At 20.6% G+C, this 27216-nt stretch overlaps 1 protein-coding gene and 1 long non-coding RNA gene across 3 annotated transcripts in view; both read right to left on the reverse strand.

The window, feature by feature from the left end:
- The window catches only part of LOC108004409 (activin receptor type-1), a 57108-nt gene that overhangs the window by 23603 nt on the left and 6289 nt on the right, over positions 1–27216 (reverse strand). The window lies entirely within an intron of this gene.
- On the reverse strand, positions 16628–20359 carry LOC114576790 (uncharacterized). The gene is made up of 2 exons (XR_003696219.2): positions 17346–20359; positions 16628–17231 (listed from the first exon to the last, which is right to left on the reverse strand). It is a non-coding gene; the product is annotated as an uncharacterized LOC114576790 (long non-coding RNA).

The raw sequence follows: 27216 nt of genomic DNA on the forward strand, positions 1-27216 counted from the left end.
TGTTCAAGATTGTTTATTATTCATATCTAAAAAACCTTGTAACTTTTCAGTGCCAAATCAAGCTATCCGTTGTGTATATGTTAACCATAAATTTCTCTGAAAATTTCATTTCATATTATAACCTCTTTTTTAAATTCATTGTATAATATTACGCAAATCTTACATCTTACAATTATATTATTTAATATATAACAAAAAATTGATTTTCGATATTATTTTGCAATTCAAAAATGATTTCTATATAAAATTTTTTTAGTTATCTTATTAAAGATATTATTCTCAATTTATTTTCAATTGAAGATTAAGAAAAAAGAATATAATTTATAATTTTATTATATGATTTCTAAAATCAATAAATCAATAAAAATAATAAAAATAAATAAATAAAACAATAGTTTTTTAATAATTTTTCCCAATACTTTGTTCTATTATTTCGTTTATTCTTATAAAATTCTTTCTCGCCTACTCCATTAATGTTATTCCAAAACGCATTTTTTTCTTAATCTCTCTTTTCTTATTTATGCATTCTTTATTATTTAATTATATCAAAATTCGCTTTCAATTATTAATCAGAAATATTAATTTTTTCTCATATTATTATCCTTCTGTCTAACAAATATTTTTAAGTTATTCCATTCTATTAAGCTAAAAGTTCTATTAAGCTTATGACGTAATAATAATAATACATCTTATCAATATATTTTTGATAGATCATCTGCCGACTATAATATCCGTTATCGTTATATGGCCGCAATCATGATTGTTACAATGGATAAACGGCTTAAGTGATTCGGCAATTATTCTGAACAGATTTTTATTGGTATTGTTTCCGCCATTGTATATTATTATTAAACTGCAACGATTAATTACCGTGTATTGATTTTATCGTAATCTCCACTTGATTTTCTTCACATCAAAATAATAAAAATATAAGTTCAGTATAAATCCAACTTTTTAAAATTGTTGAGATGAGTAATCATAAACTTCATCTTCAAACATTAAATGTATCGATGACTGTAAGACAATAAAGATACTACATATTCATAATAATAAATTATCTTTAAAATTATAATTAAGTTTATAAGAATTGTATACATTAATAATATATATTATATAAAATATATAAGATTTATAAAACCTTAATCTTAATTAAAATTTCTTGTTTTCAATTGCATATCAAATTTATTAATTCAATGAGTGCTGCAGAATAATATCTATTATAGCAAGTAAGAAAATGCTCTAATGCAATGAATGCATATTCGCATTACAAATTTCATATATATATATATGTATATATATATATATATATATATGTATATATATATAATTTCATATATATACACATTTATAAAGGATATTCCAAAATTCACGCAAAAAGTAAGTTTTGATAGAAAAAACAAGTTTATAATAAAGTTAATTAAAAATTGTAAATTTTTTATTGATTCATGAAGTATACAATATAGGATTATGTATGGAATAACATATTCATGATAAATGGCTTTTGATATATATGCATTCTTTTATTGAAATTTTCCATGACCGTTTTGCATAAATGTGGCTGAATTTCATTGATACAGCGCTCAATTTCCTTCTTTAAGGTATGAATGGAATTATTGGCAAATCTTAGACTTCAAAAAAATCCCAAAGAAATAAATCCAAGACCGTTAAATCGCATGATTTGGGAGGCCAATTCTGATGATCAAAATGAAATTACATCAGGAAATGACTTATGCAATAATTGTTTCTTGAACTGGTAGGACTGTCTTGTTGAAATTAGATATATCATTCATATCTAACTATTATTGTCTGATCAATTTTCGAAGAAGTATGGTCCAATAATGTCTCGAACTCAGAACATCAAACAGTTATGGATGCATTTGTTTATGACAAATACGTCAATTTTGTCGATTAAGTAATCCATCAAGATGAAAATAAGTCTTATTGCTGAAGATGATTTTGTTCAAAAAATCAGCATCCACTTATTGTTGTTCCATAATTTATTCAACGAACTCTATTCATGCGTATTCAGTAGTAGTTTAAGTCAATTGAACTTTGTAAGCATTAAGATACAAATCTTTCGTAAGAATATGTTATAAAGAACTTTTCGAAATGTCCAATTCTTGACCATAGGCCGAATTCCTAGACTCTCAGCAATACTCTTACGAAGTGCTTCGATGTTTTGAATGATTTGAAAGACAATCAGAATGCTTAAGATTACTAATTGAATCTCTCTAAATTTTTTAATTAATCTCTTCATAATTGATGAAATTAAATCACTATTCTATGTATATTTTCTATGAAAATTGCGAATTATCAAACTTTCATTATTTTTAAAATATTGCTCAACAATGAAAATGCATTATTCTTTCGCTCCATTTTTAAGAATCCTAAACTAATAATCCTAAACTGTTAGTTATCATGTTGTTTTTTCCTTTTTCGGCAACACTTTATCGCACAAAATTCAAATCTTGTGTAAATTTTGGGACATATACTGATATAAACGTATATATTAATAATAATTACTTTGTTAATTTCTGATATAAAATATTCGATTTGAAGTTTCACATGCAATTATTTTCCAAAATATAGTTCGTTTCAAAAAATGTTTCAAATAAAATTTATTTTTTTGAGAACATATTATACTTACAAATATTTTCTAAATGGATGATTTTCAAGATTTCAAAGTAATTTTTCTTTTCTTACTAAATATATGTTTACTTGGTTTATTTGGTTATATTTGATATATTTAGCTGTAAACTAATATTTATTTTGAGACGAATTTATTGATTTATTTCAATCGTTCGAGAAAGTGAAAAAAAAAATCATTTATTATTATTTATCGTTTATAGCTTTCTTTCATTATATACTTAAAAATTGTTTTTTTCAATACATTGATTTATTCTTAAATATAATATTTCACATTTTTAATTATTATTTTATAGACAATTTATATATCTATAATGCTATAATAATTTTTTGATTGACTGCAAAGTTTTTTAGAAAGCATTTATATGAATGTGATTTGAAATGATATTGCTCATCTACAATTTACAAATATTAGAAATAAAATACAATACAAAAAAGTTATATAAACATGTTGCTTGGAATATAGTGAAATACAGAATTATTTTCCTCGCATATCATTATGATATATAATTTAAAAATAAATCTAAAATTTTCAATCAATAAATCTTTATTTTTTTAAATATATTGGATTTATTGTCAATATCTTATAATAAATCAATTATACGATATATAGATTAGTATTTCTTTGTCCAGTTAAATCATTTTTATATATCAAAAGAATAAAAAATGAATATTATAATATTAATATAATATAAATCCTTTATGCATAAGGAATATATTTAATTTTTATAATTATAAATAAAAGTTAAATAAAAACTCAGTTTCATTTTTAAATTTAAAGTTTAACTTATTACAGAAATATATAAAATCTTCATACATTTCTTTATCTTTTATATAAAATTTATATCAAATTTTATAAAATTAATATAAATTATTCTAAATTAATCTTCAAATTAATTTTTTTTTGCATAAATAGTTTAATATTTTTTTTATAGAAAATAAAGAGCTGCGCCAATAAATAGATTAAAAATTATATGATTCCATTAAAAAAATCAATGACTTTGATATGATTTCTCCAGAAAATTTATAGAAAATCCATTTATAGAAAAATTAATTACATTAAATCGTTATTCAATTCTTTAATTAATATAATATTTAACTAATTTATTTAATTTAACTAATCTTCAATAGAAAATAATTTTTTTATAAGAATTCATTAAGAATCTAAAGAATGTGAATAATTTATTAGATTAAATTTATATATATTTAAAATATGAATTATATTAAATGAAAATGTACATATGAAAAAACAATTTTATTGAAATTATTGAATTAACAATTATTGAAAAAATAATTATTAAAAATAGTTATTGTAAAAACAATTTCATCCGAATGTATTCCAATAATCAAAACGAATTTACATTTTTTTCATTTTAGATATTTTTCATGAATGTAAAAGATAAAAGTTGAAGTATTTATATTTATTTATTTTATTTATTTAATGATTAAATTCAATTCACTAATTCTCAAAATATCAATTAATACAATCATTTCTATTTTAGAAATATATCATTATCAAATATACCTTTATATCATTTATATTAAAATAAATCTATATAAATTTGTATATTTTCTCATAGATGTTTATTTTATGATAATTATCAAATCTGTTATCTTCAAAACATTATCATGATAATTTCCATATCTTTAAAAAATATTCTATAAAAAAATATTTTCAAACTTTGTTAGTAAATACTAGCTCTATTTTGATAATCGAATCATCTATTTTTTATGAAAGATTCAAATAAAGACAAATAAATTATTAAAAAAAAACCTTACTTATTAAAGAAAAATATTATTTATTACAAATATTCAATTAAATCACATACATATTCATTTTTCATTGATCCAATGCGAATATTAGTCCTTCAAACCAGAATTTTTAAAAAACTCTTGACTCGAAATTTTATCTTTGATAGAAATAAATTTCCAGAAGATTGTGATTTTGTTGGTTTGATTAGATTTTATTTTAAATTATTTTGTGAAATAGTTGATCATATTAATTGTCGATTTTCGAGAAATAATAATCGAATCATCTATTTTTTATGAAAGATTCAAATAAAGACAAATAAATTATTAAAAAAAAAACCTTACTTATTAAAGAAAAATATTATTTATTACAAATATTCAATTAAATCACATACATATTCATTTTTCATTGATCCAATGCGAATATTAGTCCTTCAAACCAGAATTTTTAAAAAACTCTTGACTCGAAATTTTATCTTTGATAGAAATAAATTTCCAGAAGATTGTGATTTTGTTGGTTTGATTAGATTTTATTTTAAATTATTTTGTGAAATAGTTGATCATATTAATTGTCGATTTTCGAGAAATATAGTGAATATATTGAGTGCTAATATATATTGAGTTTTAAAGTAATTTCAAAATTATAAATTTTTAGAGTTTTTGATTTTTTCTCCATTTAAAAATTGTGTTGTCAATTCAAGTATTGCGTTATCGATATCAATCTTCTATTATTTTGTAATGACATGGCATCTTTATAAATTTCATCTTTTTTCGAGATACCAGTAGCATCAGCATTTTATAATTTTTCAATTTTCATTTTCGAAATAATAATTTCTTTAATTTTAATTTCAGGGAATTTCATACATTTCAATAATATTTTGTGACAAATTAAAAATTAATAAAAACTATGTCTTAATTAAATTGGTTTTTGTTTTCCTTTTTCTTATTAAATATGAATTCGATTTCTATATTTTTCAACTTCATTTTCTAATCTTTTAAATTTTAAAACTTCACAAATCATTCACAATGTAGAGAAAACATTCATTTTCTTCTTTCTTATATCTGTCTTTTTTTTCTAGCATAAATAATTCTGACAATTTATTTCGATGCAATATATTATTGACAAATCATTGATTATATATATGCTTTTTCTTTGAATTCCAGTCATATTATTGTAGACTTTTTTTTCATCATTCACATTTTTGAACATCAACCACTAATAAAGCTATGTAATCCACCTCCAACAAGAATTTCTATTTGTTAGATAACATTGAAAATATTTTACCGAGTTCATCATTATTAGCAATTTTTTAATTACATAATAATTAATTTCTATCTTTCTCAATGTTTTCAAAAAATAAGCGATTTTTTTTGATCTTCTTGTTCCAATTGTAAAATATGATGTATTTATATTTAAGATAAATTTACCGTCTTTTAAAAAATAGAAATAGCATCAATTTTATTTTTAAATTTTAGAATATCTTTTGACATTTATTGATTCAACTGTATTGCATTTTATTTTCAATTAAGCAATGCAAATTAAAAATTCTTGACAAATTTCTTATAATAAGTACAAAACTCTAGGAAATTTTTAAATTGATGAATTTAGAATTGGATGATGATTTTTTAAAATTGGCTATTTTTAAATATCTTTATTTTGTTCAAATCTATTCTTTCGTTAAGTATAGTATAACACGTATCAGTATAACAAGTATCTTACTTTTTTTACAAAGAAAGTATTCTTCAAGATCATAAATAAATTCATTTAATGCAAATAGAAAAAATATTTTTTTTAAATTTATCATTTTTTTAAAAATATTTTTCCAAAGATTATTATATCATCTAAATAGCAAATAAATTTTCCAAATAAGATTTACCAACAGATATTCATTAAATATTCAAATGTAGCATTATAGAATTCAAACATTATTCTAATACATTATTTTAAAATATTGTAATCCAATTTCCACACAAAAAATAGTTTTTTTTTATCTTTTTCGTCCATTCAAATTTACTATTTTAGAAATCAATAATAATTGGAAGGAATCAAATAAAATATTGAGAATATCTTCTATTCTTGACAATAAAAGTAATAATTTCGTTTAATCAGTTATAGTCAATATAAAATCTTATACGATCATCTTTCTTTTTAACAAATATTACATAAACAGAAAACTATTCGACTTTTCTATTAATTCTTGTTTCATCATTTTATTAGCAATAATTAAAAGATCTGTCGTGATTAATAGATCTGTGTTCTTCAATCTTAATTTTATACTGAATATTATCACATTTCCCAAGTTTTTGCGAAAATTTCATAAATCAATAAATAATTTTTAAAATTCAACTGTTTGCCGTTATAATCTTTGTGCATAATGCTTATAAAGTTTCTATAAATGTTCAAGAATTTTTCTTTTATTTTTATCTTTTCTTCGTTTTTTTTTTTTTGAAAAATAATTTCTATTTTATTAACAAATATTTTTTCAATTTAAAAATCTAATCGACATTTCTTAAGAAAGTTCATATCTAAAAAACAATTTTTATTCAGCAGAAAATATTTTTCATTTTTTAAGTTTCGTATTTTTAACAAAAAACTATATCGATAAAATTTATCTTAAGAACATAATCCATTCTCAAAAGATTTAAAGCTGAATCTATATTCATAATTTAATTTTTCTATCATTGATTTTGATGATCAATAAATTCAAAGATGGACCTCTTTAGCATAACTTTAGCAGGAGTAGAAATGGAAGTTAGCAATTTTCCGTTTATGCCGATCTTATTATTATTATTATTTTTTTTTTTATGACAATTCTTTTGAAAATGATTTTGTTTCCACTAATGTTTGTTATTTTTTTCTTTATTTTTGATTCTTACTGAAATAAAAATTGATTTGTTTTTATGCCCGTTTACTATTAATCAAAATCTCGAGACAGTCTCGACAAATTCTATCTCTAGTGATGGGAATTTTTAAAAACAAAAACTTATCGAGATTTCTTAAATTCTTCATTAGCTAACGAATTGAAAAATTACTAATTGAATCGATTATTTTTGGGAACAATCAACAAAAGCCATTTGTACAACTTTTCAATAGTTAATATCGAGATTGGCTCTCCTTTCCATTGTAATTTTAAACATAATTTAAATTTGAAAGATTATCCCATTGAAGCGAAAATCTATATATCTGAAATCAATTTTAAATAATCTGATTAACGAAGAGAAAAGTTAAATTTGTACTACCATCTTTTTTTTTCTTTGAAGTCACACTTCATGTTGACTTCTTGAATAAAATCAAAAATATATTCTTAGTCGTTCATTCCGAACGTTTGCACAATTATCTCAAATTGTATGCGAAATTCTCCAAGAAAAAAACTTCAAAACGTGGAATGATATGCGGTTAATATTAGAAAGCGCAGATAAAAAGAAAAATAGAATGTTAGTAAAAAACCATTAATAAAAAACCATTTGAATTCAACCATATAAATTTTTCTACTTATATAAATACATATTACATATTCTTTATAGTATTATAGAGAGGATCGCCTATCCATTCTTGTTGTTTTATAATTCTAAAATTACTATTAATTGAAAATAATGAATCGTTAAGTTTTTGAAGTTGTTTTTCAAGAATTTAAATAATTCTAATTAACATTCGTTGCATTTCAGCTTTTACATAATAGTGTTATTTTATAAAATACATTGCTGTGATGATTCTAGAATTGGCATTACTCTGAGCAAACTGAATTTTAATGGAATATTTCCAAGGAAGCTCATAATTCTTCTCTACTTCTAGAAATAAAATCCCCCGAATTCCTATTCCTGATATCAATGTTACATATGATGGGCATTTGATACTTTATTTGATTTATTTGTTTATAATTATTTCCATTTTAATTTATTCCATATATATAATAAGTCCATTGTTTATATAGTGAAATAATTATTATTCAAAGAGAAATGGATATATCCGAAAAATAATTTCCGTTTAATCAATATCATTGATATTAATGAGAATCGATCTTGTCATTTTCTATGTCGCTATGATGATAATGTTGGTAACAATATATATCATTCAAAATTCATATGATACATAAGCCAATTTTGAACATAGTTATAAAAATTTTTATAATTATAAATCAAAAACTCAATTTGCAAAATAATTTTTTATATTCATGAGATTTATCTATTAAATCTATTTATCCAAGGAAAATTTCTTCGTACATTTTTTTCCATTATTTTTAGATGTTAACATTATATTAAATAAAAAATATGAAATAACATTGCTTGAGGCAATATTATTTTTGAGAAAAATATTTAGATGATATTTAAATTTATATATTTTAAAAAATTTTATATATATATATATAAAATTAAATTATATATAATTTACTTTTAATATAATTTAAATACTTTAATTTGATTAGAGTGCAATATAATCTCGAAGATAATATAGTGATAATAACTTTAACAATGACATTAACATCGAAAAAATTTATGACAAACATACATCGATCAATTCCTGAATATAACAGTATTTTTATGTGATATTAATTAGAAATTTTTCTTGGATTATGATTTTTCTGGACTTATGATTTTCTTGGACTTATGAAAAAAATTTTTGCACGAATCCTTGCTAAAAAATAAGAAAAAATTAAATACGATTAACACTTCATAATAAACAAGATATATTTTAACCAGATATAGTAAATAACTTTTCCATAAATACTGATCGAGTTCTGACATGATTTACTATGACTTATTGTGAGAAATCCAGATATAGATTAAGCGCACCATAAATTGTTATAATAATTATGAAAAAATACATAAATACATGACAAAATATCTTTTACAAACATCCAACAGAATCTAAGGATTTATTCATATATACACATTTATCTTTCATCTACCATCAATTTTATTCAATCATTAATTGAATATTGAATAGATTTGAAAGTGCATAAGTTTCTAAGAAGATAGCTATTGGCATAATTCAGCTTGGAACGAATATATTCCAGCATATACTCCATGTAAAAAAAAATAATTTTATTCTTTTTAACGAAAATAGATCTGAATACAAATTTTTCTTGAAGTTTGAGAAGAATTGAAATTTTTCTGAATACAAATTTTCATATGAATCCATTAGTTGATTCAAAGTTAATGATTATCAAACTCTAAACTGAGGATCAACTAAATGATAATTTTGATCTCAATTCTTCCAATAAACCAAGTTTTTATTGAATTTTAACTCATATTAGAAATGGCAAACTCAATAAGTTTAAAATTAGTTGATGACTGTCTGAATGTTAACAAAATTTAAAAATTTCCATTTTACGCATAAGAGAAGTAATTTAATCGATTTCAAGAATGATTAAACTAAAATGTGATATGGATTAATAAATTTGACAATCTGTACATAATCACATTGAATCATTCATAACAAAGCCTTCTCATAAGAAAGTGCATCATCAATGAAAACATATATTTTGATGTTATCGATAAAATTTATGAATATTTTCACAATTAGTCTCGAATTTATTCCTGAGATTCACAAATTTCACGTGCTTTCAATTATTTTTCATGGTTTTATTTTCTTCTACCAAGTTTTTATGATGAACTTAAAGAATGGATCTTTTTCTATGACAGTTTCGAGTTTATAATAAAATATAATAAATTTTTTACAAACATCGAGAGATTCCATTACCTGAATTTTGCATTGAAAAGAAAAATTACTTTCTTATGCGTAAAATTACTATTCAATATCAATTAGATAACAATTACTATAGAAGTTATGAGAATACTAATAATAATTCATTGATTATCATGGATATGGTTATTTCGGTATTCATGAGCTATTTCCGATATTGGCAATTGAATAACAGCAATTGATAGATAACAACATTTAAAGTTAAATAAAATAGTCATTTTAAAGTAAAGTAGAAAATTATTTCACAAATAATCAAAAAGGATCTAGATAATCACTACATTCTTTCTTTTATAGATGGCATCTATGATGATCGTAATCAAGGAAAAATCAATTTTGTAATCTTAAACAAAAATTTTCTAAATTGCCTGTATTACAACTGGGCAAAATTATAACTTTTCGTATAAGAATATACTGCATTTGATAAGATAAGTTCGCAAATCAATGCAAAACCCAATTTTTACCATTAAGGCAACAAACATCATTATCGTTGAAAAACAAATATATAATATACATATCGTGTCGATAGTTCATTCGATTTTAATTGTATAATCGTATCATATATCTCATCAGCAATATCTGCAATGCATTCTGTGAAGAAAAAATTCACAAGAACATATCATAATACATGAATTAAATACAATTATATACAATTGATAGTTATATCATATGATTCCCTTTTTAATCACGAGTATTACATCAGATTTACAATGGGTAATAGTTGCATCCGATCACGAATCGATCAATATTACGTGACTTTTACGTCGATGATCTGTACTTGATTAACAGATACAGATATCGTATAAGCTATTATAATTAGAGAGAAAATAGATCGATTAATTTGCAATTATGAAAGTGAAACAGGTAAAATAAATGTTCCGTTTGTATCTCGATATTAATAGATCCTGTTGTCTACAAGAATTTAAATTCTTTAACAATTCTTTGAAAATTCTTTAAAATAAATCTGTACTTCAAAATATCTACAATGAATTTAAGAAATATATCAATTGAATTTTGAAGTTTATATAACATATTGCTATTCAATGAATATGATGAAATTTGCATGAGTTTTGCGATGCTTTTAATGATTTGAGAAGGCGATTATAACAATCCATTATTACATAATAAATCGCAAATCGTTCTCCTCAAGACAGAGATATAACAAAATTGATTAACAAGGACATATTGCTAATATGTGATCTATTATATACAATCATTGATTTTATCTTGTAGATTATTCAAGAAACAAGTCGTAATTAACATGATAGTAAAAGAAAAATTCATAACTTTCAATAAGTATTTGAACTATATATGATTAATATGGATAATTGCTTTTATCGATCAGTTCGCATTCAACAAAATCCATAAATTTTTACAATTGATTCAGACAAAAAAAATCATATCCTCAGCGCATTCGATCATGAAAAATACTTATTAATGATGATGAATACTTACTAATGATTATAATTTTGTATATTCGCGGAAAGAGAAATTTTATGAATTAATGTAATAGTGTCTAAATCTCTGAAAATGAATAACAGGTTCAATCGAGCAAATATGCATACAACAGCATATATCTTATTATATTTTTAAAGAAAAAGTTTATTACCAGATTCTGCGTTGCGGATAGAAACAATCGGTTATGAAACATTATAATATATTCATAAACTTTATTTATTGTTAAAAGCATCATATAAAACATACGCAAAATCTAAAAATATGATCTATTTGATGGATCAATTGCTTGTAAATCCCGTTTTACTTCAGGCGTGAACTATGCTAGATTATTTTTCATTAAGAAACGATTGTACAATGATGTGATGATAAAGATTTATTTGCATGTATTTATTTAGCTATAAAGGCAAATCTCAATAAATTCCTTTTTGAATGATTTAAGAGTAAGGAAATTTATTCGCATGATGAGATAAATTTCGTGGATATTCAGAATGAATTGATGACTAGAATCTATTACGAATTCTTTGAATAAAATTTATGACTTTATGACTTTGACGTGATCGTGAAGATATCGACTGGAAATTCATTCCATCATATGCTTCACATTTAGATGGATTGTAGCGCTGTTGGAAATTAGCAAGTAGCATTACAACAGAAGAAATTCTCATGTTCGATTGTTTTTCAAAAATGGAATGAAAATAAATAAAAAGATATAAATATAATAAAAAAATTATTATTAATTTATATTTACAATCAGTATGAAAGTTTAGCAGAAATTTCATAGATTATAAACAGATTTATTAAAATAAATTATTAATGTAAAGTATAATTGAGAATATCTATATATATATCCATATTCAGATTATAAAAAAAACACAAAATAATTCAAGTAATGGATGATTACAAAACAAAATCTAAAAATAAATGCAATAAAGCATTAGTTAAATAATTTAAATATTGATATATTTATTAATTCATTAGTTTTGTCCGAAATGGAAGATATTACAGTCAATTAATTCATATCTTCTAAGTGAATCAAATAAAAAAAAGCTGCAAATAATATATATAATAATATAATTAATAAATAATATCAATACGCTAATTTATTAGACTAATGTAAAAATTTATTAGAAAATTTATTAGAATAAAGTGATCTTCATGAATGAAAATAAATTTAATATTTTACATTTGATGGATATGCATTATTTAAAAAGGAAAAAAATGAAGAACTAAAATCAAAAATTTGTAATTTATAACGAAAGTTTAATGAAAGTTTCATAATAAAGTTTGAAACTATATGAACGTCGCTAATTGAAAAATTATAATTTATTGATGGAATAATGAATTACATAAATTATATTGATATTTTAAAATGCAATTTTTTTTAATGCAAAAAAAATGGAATATTAAAAATAATTTTATTTTTATGCAAAATAATGATCACATTGCATACATATGGATACTGCATAATGCGCCAACATATGTTATATCATAAATTGAAATTGATTAATATATTTATGAATATATTTATGCATTCATGAATATATTTATGAATGTTTTATATATTCACTGTATTTTACAATATAATATTGCAGATGAGATATCTCGATTTAAATATTGTTCATTGAATTAAGAATAAAATTAATATCAATTTTCCTAGTAAATAAATTTACGAAATCTTACATGCGTACATAAACAATTGTATCAGATCTCATTCACGATTGCGAAGCAGTTAAATTAACAATATCAAAAAAAAAATAAAAAAATAAAAAAAAAAAGAAATCACATATAATAAGATAATAAATATATTTATAAGATTTTGATTTTAAAGTGAATATCAAAAGAAAAAAAAAATATAAGATAATAAGTCTCAATGTCGTTAGCGTTAAGATAATATTTAACATATACATTCTTGTTTATTTTAAAATAGTTTGCATCAATTGCAACAATTACGCTATTTCGAACTTATTTATACTTTATTATATATATTATATATTATATCAATAAGAATATTTTTCATAATGTCAAAAATAAAGAACATATTTCGAAAATGATAACAAATGTTTTAATGAAAGAGAATATTCCATCGATTGAACAACTCTACAAAAAAAATGCTATTTTGTTATAAATTTAAATTAGAAAAGAAATTATTTAATAGTGCAAGCAATATTACTATATTTATCTACTTCCATATTCTTCATAATTATTAGTAATTTGCTTTTTGTTATTTTTTGAATTTATTATTTTTTATTTATTTTTATAAATTAATTTTTATTTTTGTTTTACAATTTTACTTATCTATGAAACCATACTATATATATTATTGATTTATCTATATATTATATATTATATAATATATTATCTATATATTATTATATATTATTAATATGTATATTATTATTATATATCAATTTTCCTAGTAAATAAATTTGCGAAATCTTACGTGCATACATAAACAATTGTATCAGATCTCATTCACGATTGATAAAATTGATTTTTAAATGAACTTTTACATAAAATCTGCACAAGCACCAAAAAATTAAGATATAATATAATTATATATTATATATAAATTTTTTTTAAATAAATCAATACTCAAGTGGATTACTTAAGAATAATAAATAGACAAAAATAAAAACAAATTTTATTGCTTTGAAGAAGATAAAATTACAATAAAAAAATGTGAATTTTATATTAAAAAGAATTGTGTCATGTGATCCAAGATTATTGTTTACGATCCATAAAAAAATTGTTTTTTTTTAAAATTGCATACATTAAACAAATTATTAAAAAATATGAGATATAAATAAAATTAGAAAAGTTCTTATTGAAAAATTTAATATCATAGCATGGAGAGAAAAGTAATTGCATATTATAGAATGAAAATAAGAAATATTATTATGTTTTTCAAAATGTTAATAAAAATGACACATTTCATGTATTAAAAAATATAAATTTATTTTTTCATTATTTTTTTCCACATTTATAATTGTTCATATTATGGCAAGAATGAATTGGTAACAGATACTGGATTAATTTTTAAAGTATGAAAAAATAGTGATGATTATAAATGAATCCTTTTTGAAAAATAAATAAATTACTATCAAAATATATTAAAAAAAAGATAATGATAAATTAATTTACTCAATAACAGTATTTAAATATAACGAATTTTTTCAATAAATAGAACAAATTTACAAATTACAAATCTACTAAAAAATTTATAAAACAGAGCAAATTATAAAATTACACGAATAACGTTATAAAATTATTTCCATATATAATTTAAATTCTGTAGAATTAGCATGGACAAATAAAAAAAATACTTTTATTTTATCATTTATTTTATCATTTAACGAATTAAATTTCTTATTCAAATAATGATAGAAATATAAGCAAATGAATGAAAAAATTTTTGTAAACATGTAGAAAGACTATTGGAAAAAAGATAATTTAAGTCTAAAAATTAATTCGAAATCAAAATAATGAAGAAACATAATGAAAACAGTTTTTCAGAAGATTTGTTGGCTATAGATTTAATGTAAGATATATTGCATTAATTTTGAATCTACGCCAATGCATTCAAATCATCATTTTCTATCGATTTATATCATTTTATTTTAATATTTTTTTTTATCATTTATTCATTTGTGGATTCAGCTAATGAGAATATGACTCAAAGCAATGTAATTAATCTGATTCGTTGATAATTTACGATTTTTAGTTGTTTATATATGAAATTCATCTTTACTTTTTTTTTAATTTCGAACTAGTATACATCCAATATTTCTTTTTTCTTTTTTATTATTTTCTTCATCATCAATGATACTATTATAATCAATTCTTTGATTAAATTTCGGCATTTTAATGAAATAATGAAATAATCTTAATTTTTGTGCTAAATAATTAATAATGTTAACTTTTATGATCAATTGTGATTAATTGCGATCCAATGAAAAAATTTTATATACTGTTAATCGCACAGAAAATACACACATATATGCACAAATATATTCTCACAAATAACAAAATTTGAATTTAGAATTTGAAAGATACTATATAAAATTCAATTCAAATTTATATTTTATGCTTTTATTTCAAATCGAATATCAAATATGAACCGAAATTCTTCTAATATTACTAACTATATATTATTTTTAGCAAGTTAATCCAAAGCATTGTCGTATTTATATTAATTTCACAAATTTGGATAAAAACGTTAAAATCATTCAGTATAATTAACAACATTATTAATAACATTATTAAAAAATTTTTGTAAAAACTGTAAAAAATTTGTTATATCGTTTATTATGTAGAACAATATATTTCAATGAATACTTATTTAATGAAAAAGTTAATTAATAGATTAACTTTAAAAAAATATAACGCAATTTAAAACAAAACGATCGTATTGGAGATAGGATATATATACATACATAATATCGATAACGCTATTGTATTATCAGCTATTCTACATTCAATTTTTGATTAAATCCATATATATATATATATGTATATTAAGCAAGTAATATTTTGCAACTTTTATTCTTTTATTTCTAATATTCTCAATAAGTCAAACAAAAATTATTTGTTATAATATTTTATTTCTTCAAATATTGCTTAATAATAAGTTTTTCTTGCACTTTCTTAATCGATTGTAGGAATGTTTAATTCTTATATTAAGAATGTCTGTTGGAAAATCTGTCAAAATGATTATGTTAATATGTAATAAATATATCGATATATTTATTAATATTTATTATTAATATATTAATAAATATATCGAATTATTGTACATATATTTTCAAATCAAATATCACGTAATGCATTAATTTTTACTATATATTACATCTTCATTTATTTTATATTATGGTTTTTATATGCTATTATTTTTTATATAGAATGTATTTTTATATGCTATGATTTTTTATATAGGATGCATTACATAGTTATGTTTCGTTAAGAAATAAAAAAAAGAAGTAAAAAATTGAATAGTATATTTATAGTGATTATTTTCTTATATTAAAGTGTCTCATAATTTCTTTCTTTTTTTTGATATGAAATGAATACATGATATTTGTTATTTAAAATTTATTTATTGCATTGCATTATTACATATGAACCGTTCATCACCTTCTTCTATCTCTTAGAAAGTTTCATTATTTCTTTTTTTCAAAATTGTTAGGGTTTATTTGCAAAATATTTCTCGAGGTGCGTTTTTATTTCGCTTACGGATTTATCATAAAGAGAATTTTTTTAATAACAGAAATAAATAATAATCAGACAGAGCAAGATCTGGGGAGTAGATGTGATAGAATGTTCCAATCAAACTGTAATAGTTTTTCTCTTATAGTCAATGCAACATGCGGTTTTGCATTATCGTAATAGCCTCATCGGTTCATCAATTTTGGCCGTTTTTCTGCTATGACATCAAATATGGCAAATTGATTGCAATATTTTCCAAAGTTGATAGTTTCACCTTGAGAAAGAAGCTCATAGTAGATTACTTTTTGAATCCCATTAAATGGATAAAAGAACTTTCTTCGGATGAAGTCCAAGCTTCGTAACAGTTGAAGGTCTATTGTCCGTAAATTAAATGCGTTTTCGATGTATTTTGATACAAAATCTAAATCCTATCTTCAGTGACAAGCCTCTTTAAAAAAGAATCTCTTTCATGTCGCTGGAAAAAGAAATCACATGACGCGATTCATAAAATCCGGTCTCCATCAATCAATAGCTATGGAACTCAAAATTCACATCGATTGTCATATCTCATGGTTAGACGATTATTTACCATTTTCCTGGAAATATCAGCATTCATTTATTTCTTGCACATTATATCGCGGATTTTCAGCGAGAGCTTGATAAAGATCCATATTCGTTGTTGTGATGACTTTTAAGTCAAAATTGCTAGCTTTAAATCTCTTAAACCAATTGCGGATAGTCATAATAGTTATAACACCACTCTTGTAAACAATATAAATCTCATCTGCAGTATTTGCATGCATTTGTCATTTGCCTTTTTTAAAACAATGAAACATAATATGCCACAAATGCTTCTTTTGGCTATTTATATTGAACGATATAGAAAAAAGTTTTAAAAGAGATCGTGTACGAAATATACTTTAAAAGAGCTCTGAAACGATTGAAACTGATGCCATAAATGGCTAATAAATAATCCTACATGTTCATATAAAAATAATTAGTTAAAATCATTCCTAGCGTAATGCGAAAGAAACTTATGGGACATTTTAATATGTAAGAAACAGAAAATGTAATACTTTAAAAAATATTTTTGCTTCGATATTTTTCCAAAAACAAATAATAAACATTATTAAAAATTAATTTGTTTTGTGATTAATATAAATTAAATCAGTTGTGAATATCGCTTAAATATTTTAAATATTATGTATATATTACATTGTATATATATATAATATTAATATATAATATTAAATATTATATTAAATTATATCAAGGAAAAAAATTAATAAAAATATATATTAAAAATTACGCAATATATGTAACAATCAGAAAAAATATTTTTATGCAAAAATATTTTCAAGAAAAAAACAGAAATTTTGAAACACAAATTGCCGTTCATATATAATGGCATTCATATATAATGTCATAAATTATCAGATATGTGTTTCAATTACTGATGAAAATCATTGTAAAACGAATTAAAGCGAATCTTTAAATAACATCTCAGATCTATGGATCCACGCAAAATTATATGACAGAGTTTATATATGACAGTTATGAAACTACATAGCCTTTTCTGTTGGAATGACTCTAGCAGTAAAAATTTTATAATCTCAAATGCCACGACAGAAACACAATGATTAGAAATTTCGTGATGAAGCGTAGATATTACCAATTGGGCACTATCAATTAAACTCAATATTAAATATAATATTCAAAATAAAATACTCAGTTCGCGCTGAAATATGCAGAATGATGTACACAAAAAACATATATATAAAATATTAATATATACGAAGAAAGGGATAATCATCTGCAACCACTAAGAACCATTTAAATAGAAATGACGGCTTTTAAATAATAGAGATGTTCAATACATATATAAATTTGCGAATCAGGTTTTTATCTAAAATAATCAAATATAATTAAATTTCGACTTGACAAATTATAATTTAACAAAAAGTTTGAAAACAAATTCTTTGGGAATTTCTTCGAAGAAATTTTGAAATTAGAGCAAATAATGATTTCGAGTTAAATTTATCAAGATTTTTCAACAATTAAATGAAAAATCAAAAAAATACAAAAGAATTTGACCTGTCGAAGGAAGAACTGATAGAAAGAAAAGCAAGAAAACTATTATCAATAAATATAGTATGATATAAAATGATGAAAATACTGAACTAAAGAATAATTGCGAAATCTACTATTATCAAATGAAATACACAATGAATATAAAATGAAATAAAGATGACAAGTGTAACCCATTATTGATTTAAAGAAACAATTGCTATCTTAAGCAATATGATCATATTCAAAGAGGTAATTTATTCTAGCTCAATAGCAACTTCTGAGAAATTTGAAGATCGCTGAATTTTTTGATCAGAAATATCAATTAATTAGTAAATTTTTCAGAATTAATATCTCCAGATTTCTATTTATATAAAAAATTAAAGGAACAAGTACATTAGAGAAAATATTAACAATCAAAGATAACATGCAAAAATTTACAAAAAGAACTTCTCTATGATAAATTCAAATAATTTTAAAAATAAAATTTATTACATAATATTATATGTATCGCATTTTAGATCATTAATTAAATACTTGTGATAACAAGTATGAATACATAAATATTTATTTATATTATTATATTATAAATAATATTCAGAATATTTTTAAATAATATTAAATATTTCTTATTATTGTTCTCAAGTGATCCTAAACGACTTTTATTATGATTCATTATTCGCTTTGAATCGTTTAATCAAAATGTAAATAAAAGATTATATTTTACTTAAAAAAAAAAAGTTGATCTTTATACTTTTTTTATATCTTCATCTATAAAAAAATTAGTAATCAGATTATTTGTTTTTAGAAACCAAACATATTTGAGTATTTTTTTTTATCATCAAAAATAAACGAATTATTCAGATGATCTATTTTAAATGTATGTAAATGTCATTACAAATATGTATATGCATTAGAATATAAGAAGTTCAAATTCATAAAGTTCGAATAATCCCATTCCATGGAGATCTTAAAATGAAGTTTCTATATTGTCGAGTAATGTAATCGAGTAAAATATGATTCTAGTGAGTAATGCAAAATATGATTCAAAAATTAAAAATCTGATTTCAAACATCGAAGATAAGAAGTTCAAATTCATGAAGTTCGAATAATCCCATTCCATGGAGATCTTAAAATGAAGTTTCTATATTGTCGAGTAATGCAGAATATGATTCTAGTAAGTAATACAAAATATGATTCAAAAATTAAAAATCTGATTTCAAACATCGAAGATAAGAAGTTCAAATTCATGAAGTTCGAATAATCCCATTCCATGGAGATCTTAAAATGAAGTTTCTACATTGTCGAGTAATGCAAAATATGATTCTAGCGAGTAATGCAAAATATGATTCAAAAATTAAAAATCTGATTTCAAACATCGAAGATAATTTTTCAATTAGAAACAAAATAAACAAATATTTAACGAAAGGATAATAAACATTTTCACTTATTAAATCTTAAATAACTTATTAAAAGAGCAGTATATTTTATATGATTTTTTACTTTTTTGTCAAACTATTTGAAACAAATATGTAAAATTTAAACATAAAAATATAAACATTATAGTTAAAAATATAAGCATAAAGATGTTTTGAATTCTTATAGATTATTAAATTTTAATTTTAATTTAAATTAATTCAAATTTTAAATTAATCCCAAATGAAATATATATAAAATTTCATAAAAATTTTTCGTACAGAATTTATATTTATATATAAAATATTAATTTTAAATTGAGTATTTAATAGGATTTAAATGATTTCGAGACGTATATCTGATGGTGACAAAAAATATTTTAAAAATCATTTTATTTTCTAAAGATTATTGTATATATATTTTTTTTTTTTTTGCAAATTAATCCATTAATCCATTTTTTATAATATGATATCAAATTCAGCCGATGTTAAGACAAATTTAATAATCTTGAAAGCAAATAAATTTTATTCTGAAGAATGTGATGATGAAAATAATAAAAGAAAAGAATAATATCATATTATTTTAATACTAATAAATGTTTAAAAACTTGACTATATCAAGATATTTATGTACAATAATTGAATAATTAAATGATACATTTAATTACATTTCTATATTATGAATATTATTTAATCATTGTATTATAAATAAATAAACTGTATTAATCTCGTAAAAAAAAAGAAGTATAATAATAGACATATAACATGAAAAATTAGAAATTATTATATTAGAGTTATATAAAATATTCAAAAAAATATTCAAAAATTAATTATCATCAAATTATATATAAATATATAAATAATTTTATATATTCATAATTTTCAAAACCGAATTCATTTTTGTGAATGGATTTCAATATATTAACTTTTACTAATCACAAAGAATAAAATATAATATGCATATATATAATATATATATGTATATATATATATATACACATATATATATATATATTATATATGAAACATAAAATATAACATAATAATATACTAAGAATTCTCACTACATAACAAAATTATAATATTCTTAAAATATCAATATCTTTTATGATATACTGAAAAACAAAATTAATCTATATTTATTAAGAAAATTCACAACGAATAGTAAAAATTACAAAAAATTTCTTACTAAAAAATCATATAAAATTGAATATCTTAATAATTAACGAATACCAATATGATATCAACATAATGACTCATAATATCAAAAATAAGAAAAAATCTTTTAAATAATATTTTTCAACACGAATAGGTTTTAGTATATGCATTATATAATTTTTTCATCTTTATTATTAATAGATTACATGTAAAAAATTTTGAAATCAACTAATAAAAATCAACTATAATGAAATTTTCATAATATTTAAATAATAATAAGAAAGAAGAAACAAAAAAACGTTACATTATTTATATGATTCGCGGAATATATTATAATCATTAAAAATTAATGATGTCGTTAAATCTTTACACATATAATATACAAATATATCTTGATATAGCATTTTAAACATCTATTAAAATAATGTAATATATTATTTTTAATAATGTGACATATTATTTTTCTTTTTCTATTTTAATTTTATTTTTTAAAATAAAACTCATTGTGATTTATAATATTATATTATAATTGACAAAAAAATTGAAAAAAAATTACTTTCTTTAGTTATATCACATAAATATAAATAATAAAATTCATAAAAATTGATATTTTGTATTTATTTATTTTTTAAATCTAAAATAAACATTTTTACTAAATTCAACAAACAAAAATATATAAAAAATCTTTTCATTTTTAAACAAAAAAACTCGTTGATCTTTCTTTAAATTAGTAAAAGAAAATGTTAAATACAATTTTATTATTTAACAAAAAAATATTTTATTGGATCGATAAAAATTTGTAAATAAAAATTCATACAAAAATTTAGATCCTTAAATTTTTTTATTGCATTATATTCTAGTCATTATAAAAAATTTAAAAAAAACCATATTAAAATTCCACGAATTTTCGAATTTTTTTTTGTAATTTTTTTTTCTTCGATTAACCATAGAGAATTTATTGTAGCATATAGATATCCGAGATTTTTCTTTTACTACCTTTTTTTTTTTCTGGCTATTTATGTCATCAATTGCATTTCTAAAGATCCTCATATATGTTAAAATATTATACGTTAATTAAAAATTAAAATATTTTTTATGCATCAACTCAAGTAATAGATTTAAGATAATAATTAACAAAACTAAAATTGATTCTGTCAACTTGATATAAATCAATTGAAAATTAATCGAATTTTAATATTTTTTCCAAGAGAACGATTGAGTTATTGAATAACTTTTTTGAAATTTTATATTCTTGTGATAATTAGAATACAATGCAATAAAAAAAAAGTGGCTTCAAAAATAAAATCATTTTTAGACAAACTTTTATGTACAAATTTTCACTAATCCAAATATGTAAAATTATGCTATAATGCAAAATATGTAAAATATGCTAAAATCTTTAATTTCTATATATCTTAATCAAATTTTCAATTTATAATGCTTAATCAAACATTATGGTAGTATTTGTATTAAAAAGAATCGATTTTATGTATTGTACAAGAGATATCTTTTAGTATATAACGAATTTCAAATGATTTTTTATTATTTCAACATATCGTATTGAAAAGAATAGATTTTTCCATTTTTATCAAAAAATTTATTTCCAATTTAAATCATTGCAATGACAATATATAAAATAAGGGGAAAAAGATTTCAAATAGTGACATCAATGAACTATTATTAATTATTTCTGAACATATAAAATAGAAAAAAAAATTTTGTTATAATATTTGTTAAAAATTATCAATGATTATTTGACAAAAAATAAATTTTTTAAATCAAAATCATAATCATTTATGGCCTCTATAAACAATATAAGTTTCAAATAAAATTCACCAACATTAAAAGAAATTTAATTAAAAACCTAATATTGATTGAAAGTGGATTATAAAAAAATTTTTTAACTGTCTTAACCTATCTAAAAATATAGAAAAAGAAAAATATATAAAGTGATCAAATCATTAAAATACTTTGAAATTGTTATTTGAAATTTATCAAAATCGGAATTCAAAATATGTATATTTTAGGTGATTTCTAAATTTCTAAATTTCTTTATTATAAAATATATTTTTATATTTTTAATATACATTATAATGATTATAAAATTTTTATAACTTATAAAAACATATATCAATATTTGATCTTATTGCACAATAACAAATTTATCTGAAATTGTAGAAAAAATTAATATTTTAAAATTTAAAATAAGTAGTGTAAGTAGTGGAATATAATAAATAAAAAGAGATGATTAAGAAGATTTTTTAAAGATTCAATTTTAAATATTAATTGTATAATTGAATTTTAAATATTCTGATTAAAATATAAAACAATAAAATAAATATATAAATATATATTTAAGAATATCGATCCCTCTTTTCATTTAATAAAATTGCCTTTTTTGTTCATTTTTTCGAGAATTATTCATAATTCAAAAGATATTTGAATTCAAATTTCATTTCAAAGATACTTCATTTCATCATTTTAAACAATGAAATCTTGATATTGTCATATGAAATAATCGTTTATTTATTGTTAATCATTTACTAATTGCATTAGATTTTTTCTTTGCAATATTTTAAACAAAGTGGAATCTAAATATTGAAATTTAAAAAAAATATTTTATTATTTAACATATAATTTAGTATACACTTTTACAAAACAGATCATTGAAATTTGATATAATATAATAAATAAAGATAATTTGCTATTAATTTGCTATTATTTGTCAAAAAGAAAATATACATGTCACATATTATTGCTATTCTATGTAAATATAATTATACTAAATATAAAATATTAGATATCATTATGAGACTCATTGTTCATCAACTTTAATTCATCATTGATCAAATTTCAAATAAATGTATTCATAAATATATTCAATTTCGAAGCGTTCATAATAATTTAATCATTTATTGTACACTCATGAATATGAATAAATAACACATTAACTAATATTATTGAAAAATAAAAAAAATTATTGATATATTAAAAAATACGAATCTATCAATTTTAATCAGATTTATCATGAAATATAACAATCAAAGAAATATTTTCAAATAAATCAAAAAAATAATACATTGACAGCGTGCTTAAATATTTATTTAGCTTAAAATAATAGCTTCAAGTAAATCATACATTTTTCGTGCGTATAAATAATATTGAACAGTTCATTATATCAAATATAATAAATAATTCGAATATTTTATCATAAATTTTTTGGAATAAATATAATAATTATTAATGACAAGAACTTTTAAAACACATATTATGTTAAAATATTCTAGAAAATAATTAAAAATAAAATTTAAAGTAATAATATTACGTATTATGAAGTAATAATAGAAATAGTAATTGAAAAATATTAGACTATTAATAATATAATAATAATATATCATATAATAATATATTAATAATCAAAGGAAAAGAGATTATTAGCAATAAAAAATAAATAAATCAATCAATTGTTTAATATATTTAATACAATTAATTAATTTTTTAATATATTTTACAATATTGTAACCTATAATAATATATTCGATATATAACTTAGAAATATAGCTTAGAAATTTGATCTTTTTAGAACATGTTTAAATTAACGAAGAAAAAACTTGATCAGTTCGACAAAGACAATGAAAAGATATAACAAAAGCAAAAGATATGATTTAAAAAATTAAAAGAAATGAATAAATACAATTAAATACAATAGAATATATAAAGAAAAACTTTACTAGTTAATATAAGATTAACTAATTAATATAATAAGAATTCAATATAATAAGAATATAAAGAAGTTTACACTTCTTTAATATGTAGAAAAATATAAAAGAAAAAATAAAAAAAAAATTTTTAAATTAATGATATAAAATCTATAAAATTAAAATTAAAATAAAATAAAATATTATATTAAAATTTATCCATCTTATATATATTTACAATTTTAATTTAATTAGAAATTAATTATTTAATTTAATTATTATATTTATTAATTTTATAATTATTTTTTATAATTGTTTATTATTAAATTTTTTAATTATTGTTAGTAATATTTCAACGCGAACGATTTTTTAATTTTCAATAGATGCTTCTTAAATTTTAATGAATTAAATATGAATCTTTATTAAAAAATGATTACTGAACGAATACAGATAGCTTGAAATTTAAAAAAAATTCAAATTCTGGAAAAAAAAAAGATTTCTTTGATATATTAGATTGTACTATATGAATAAATGACAATCAACTGCGACTTGTTTACTCTATTTAAATTATATTTTGACGTTTCCCTCTTATATTTTCTTTGTGAAATAAATTCTTTTTTTATATTAGTTTAATTGTTTTTTAAGAAGTTTTTTAAGAATATAGAATTACCGAACGAATTCAGAATATTATTTTGTATAAATTTAAACTGAGCCACAGTACAACTGAAACATATCGAAATATTAGATTAGCTTTCGGAAAAGATTCTTAATTAATGAAAGAATCGGTGATGATGGTTTCAAAAATTCAGATTCTTAAATGAGAATCTTGAAAATGAACTCTGAAGTAGATCCATATTAAACAAAGATAAATTGAAAATTAAAATGGAAACTAATCTACAAACAACATCTAACATCCGCAGAGTTGTATCTCCAATGACAGTTTTCAGATATTTGAATGGATAAAAAATTGGAAAAATAGATACTGCATTAATTGATAGAAAATCAAAAATTGTGATGTTTGGAAATATACTTATCATATAAAACTCGAAACAGTAGAAATTCATTTTATTTTATAATAGAATTATTTTATTTCATAATAGAATTATGTATTCATAATATACTATCATAATATATCTGAATTATGTATTCAGAATATTCATAATATAATCTGTAATAGAAAATGAATATATGATAATCTTACACAATCTGAACAATGATTGGATATTAATAAAAATCTTACACAAACATTGAAACCATTATTACGGCCAAAAAAAGTTATGATGATTATATTAGTGATCTGTAAAAAAAAATTCATTATTTATTTTGAAACAAGGACATAATATGCATTCTTCTGCCAAGAAATTGGTTATTATGCATCAAAAATTGATTAAGAAACAATTTATATTAGTCAATAGACATAGACCCATTCTTTTGCATAACAAAGCTCGACTGCATATATTACAAATCACTTTACAAAAATTAGCTGAAATAAAATATGAAATTTCGAAATCTATCCACTCATCAATCCATACTCAATTGATTATCATTTGTTTCATTGTCACTTATATTGTTATTTTTAAAAAATAAAATATTCGATATTCGAGAAGTTGTAATCACAATATTCGAAGAATTTTTTTACTAGTTTTATAAAAATAGAATATGTTAGTTGGAATTTCGTTAGAAAAAAATCATTAAAGTCAATAGTTCATATTTTGATTAAATAAAGATTATAACTTCGAAAATATATTGTTTTTCTTATGAATAACAAAAACAACAATTTCATGTCTATGATTTAATATTAATGATTTAATTCACTATTTTAACAAATCATAAATTGTTATTTTACATGAATGCATTTTCAAAAATGATGAAATAATTTTATCTATTTCATCGATTATAAAATCAATGTGTCAATAAAGCTAAGAAAAGCTGATGAAGATAATAGATAAATCACTTTCAATATTTCCTAAAGTTTCATTTGTTATTATATTTTCAAATTCTAATAAAAACATGTCCGATGAAAGTGAATAAAAATTTTCGATGGTTGCATTTATTTTTATTATTATTTATTTTTATTTACACATTGATTAAATAAATTTGAATGATTTTAAATTAACTAAAA

The sequence above is a fragment of the Apis cerana genome, linkage group LG14, assembly GCF_029169275.1.
Source record: "Apis cerana isolate GH-2021 linkage group LG14, AcerK_1.0, whole genome shotgun sequence".
NCBI classification, from domain to species: domain Eukaryota; kingdom Metazoa; phylum Arthropoda; class Insecta; order Hymenoptera; family Apidae; genus Apis; species Apis cerana.